At 41.0% G+C, this 2,987-nt stretch overlaps 1 non-coding gene across 1 annotated transcript; it reads left to right on the top strand.

Annotated features, from left to right (window-relative positions):
- The first annotated feature begins 797 nt into the window (after positions 1-797).
- Positions 798-905, top strand: LOC145633566 (small nucleolar RNA R71). Its single transcript, XR_014112878.1, has one exon. It is a non-coding gene; the product is annotated as a small nucleolar RNA R71 (small nucleolar RNA).
- Positions 906-2,987: the final 2,082 nt, after the last annotated feature.

Genomic DNA, 2,987 nt, shown 5'->3' with positions numbered 1-2,987 from the left:
TTTGACCATAACCTTGATTATGGTTACCACCACCTTGATTATGATTACCACTACCTTGGCTATGATTTCCATAACCTTTGTTTTGATTACCATAATTTTGGCTTTGATTACCATAATTTTGGCTTTGATTTTGGCCACTATAACCTTGGTTATTATAGCTACCACGAGAACCTTGGTTCCCTTGGTTTCTATAACCACCACCTTGGTTATAGTTGTCAAAATTGCCTTGGTTTTGGTAATTCCTATTCCATTGACCTCTTTGGTTATCAAACCTTTGAACATTATTATTTGACACATAATTCACATGCTCACTCTCATTGTTATCAAACTCATCAACACATTCATTAGGACAATTACTAGAGTCATGATCATACGATCCACATGCATCACAAAACAAACAACCCATAGGCATATTATGTGAAGAGGGAGGGGGTTGAGAGTTAGAAAGAGTACCTCTCCCCTTAAATTGGGAGGGAAGATTCGAAGCTTGGGAAGAAGAAGAAGCGCTCTCCAACTTGGCTTTGATTGCGGTCATCTCCTTTCCCAAGTTTGTCATTTGGGAGGAAAGGTTATTGATCGCATTCAGATGGTCCACCGAGTACAATGAAGATTGCTTGCTTGAAGAGTCTCTCTCCCCATCTTGCCAATCTCTATAGTACGTCACCACGTCCTCAATAATGTCCACCACTTCTTCTTCGGTCTTGTTCATGATAGGACCCCCGGCCCCCCCATCAAGGCATGACTTACCTTGGGGACTTAAACCGCCATAGAAGATTTGGACCACTTGGTATGTTGGGATACCGTGGTGAGGGCACTCCCTTTGATACTCTTTGTATCTCTCCCATGCTTCGTAAAGGCTTTCATTTGGCCTTTGCTTGAACCCTTGAATCAAGGCTCTTGCCTCTGCCGTCTTCTTTTGAGGGTAGAAGCGGGACAAGAAGGCCTTTGTAACATCATCCCATGTTCTCAAGGAATTGGGCTTCACCTCTTTATCTAGCCACTCTAAGGATCTTCCTATGAGAGAGAAGGGGAACAACTTGAGGCGGATGAACTCTTGAGAAACTCCGTTGACTTTGATGGTGTTGCAATATTTCTCAAATTCTTTAAGATGGTTCAAAGGGCTCTCATTCTTAGCCCCACTATATTGCCTCCTCTCAATTAAGGTGATCATGGCCGGCCGAATCTCGAAATCATTTGCCGGTATTGTAGGCGGAGCTATGCCGCTCTCAAACCTATAAGCACTGGGTATTCCTAGCTCCTTCAAGGCCACTCTCGGATGTTCTCCCATGCCTTGCTCTTCTTGAATCTCTTCTTCACTTGAAGAACTATACCCCAAGGATCGATTAACTATTCTTCTCCTTGAGAGAGTCCTTTCGATCTCCGGGTCAAAAGGCACAATGGATCGATCACGAGCTCTATGCATGCAAAAATCAAAGAAAATATTAGTAGCACGGCTACAAGTCTAGCCTAAAGAAACAAAATCTTTTTGTATTTTTCAATTAAAATGAAGTAGACTCAACAACAAAAGCTAAGCACCAATAGCAGTCCCTGGAAACGGCGCCATTTTGACAAGAGGAAAATGTATGTCGTTATCTACCCTTCCTCCAAGTTAAACTAAATTTGTAAATACCTAACCAACCTTATATGAATATAGGGCAAGTTAAGGGTCGATCCCTAGGGAATGCAATGATGAAAACTAGAGTCTAAGTCAAGCTACCCCGAAGATGGAGTTGAGATTATGGTTGGCACTATGGTAAACTAAAACAAGTCTAATCAAGTAAATCAAAGGTCTAAACACTAGGGATATGGGTTCCACATGCAAGTTCAATGATAATGCTAATTTAGAGCTCAATCAATTAATTCAAGTATTGCAATGGACAAATAATAGTAGCAATCAAGAGAGTTCAAATGCTATCTCCTATAGGCCAATCTAGGAATCACTATGAAAGGCAAATCAAGAAGAATCATAAGCAAACCCAATCAATTAGAGCAACTTTCAATTCAATTGTTCATGTCATTAAGAGTTGCAATGCAATCTAGATTAATCTTATAGGTTGATCACTCCTTGTCTAATCAATCACATGCAAAACTATGTCAACCAATTTAATTGCAACAAATCAATCAATCAAAGAGCATCAACTAGCAATTTCATTAATCAAACATGCTTCCCCCTTTCCCTAGCAACTAACCTACTCACTAATCATGGTGAAATTCAAGAACAAATAACTTGAAATTGCATTAATCTTCATTCTATATCAAAATCTAAAAGAAATCAAAATATTCAACAATATCAAATTCAAATCCAAAGAAAAACAAGCAACAAGCATAAATCAAATAGCAAGTAAGTAAGAGATGAAAGAAGGAATAGATTCTCACTAATATTAATGATTGAAAATGAAGAAATCTAAACTTGATTGATCAAATGTTGAGTTACAAATCCAAAACAAAGAACTTCTCTCTAACTTCTCTCTAAATTCTCTCTCTAAAACTAAGCTAATGAAATATTATCAAAAAGTTGGTTTCAAAAAGGAATTACAATTCTATTTATAGGTAAAGAAGAAACCGGCAAATCCCGCGGCCTCTCTCGATGAATCCGCGGCCGCGGAGAAATGGGTACAGAACCCTCCGCGGGCTTTCTAGGCAACACCCGCGCCCGCGGCAAGATAAACCCGCGCCCGCGGCTAATCTCTGCTCCCAAAACTCAATCATGGGGCCGCGGTCTCTCTGAGATGGAGCGCCCTCTCCAAATTTCCCGCGCCCGCGGGGCAACCGCGGGAAGCTCCTGCCAAATTCTTGCAATTTGCTCTTCTTGAGCCCGCGCCCGCGGCCAGCTGGAAATACCTTGGAGACCTCTCCGAGGCCTCTCCAAGGCCTCTCTAAGCCCTCTCTAGCCAAATGCTTCTTCCTTACTTGATCATTAAGGTCCCAATTTTATTCCTTTGCAAAGGTGATTCTCCAAATACCTACACAAGCAAACAAAGAAATGA

Source organism: Chenopodium album, chromosome 5, assembly GCF_948465745.1.
Source record: "Chenopodium album chromosome 5, dcCheAlbu1.1, whole genome shotgun sequence".
Lineage (NCBI taxonomy): Eukaryota > Viridiplantae > Streptophyta > Magnoliopsida > Caryophyllales > Amaranthaceae > Chenopodium > Chenopodium album.
The sequence above is the reverse complement of the archived record's forward strand: the minus strand, read 5'-3'. Positions and strand labels throughout refer to the sequence as shown.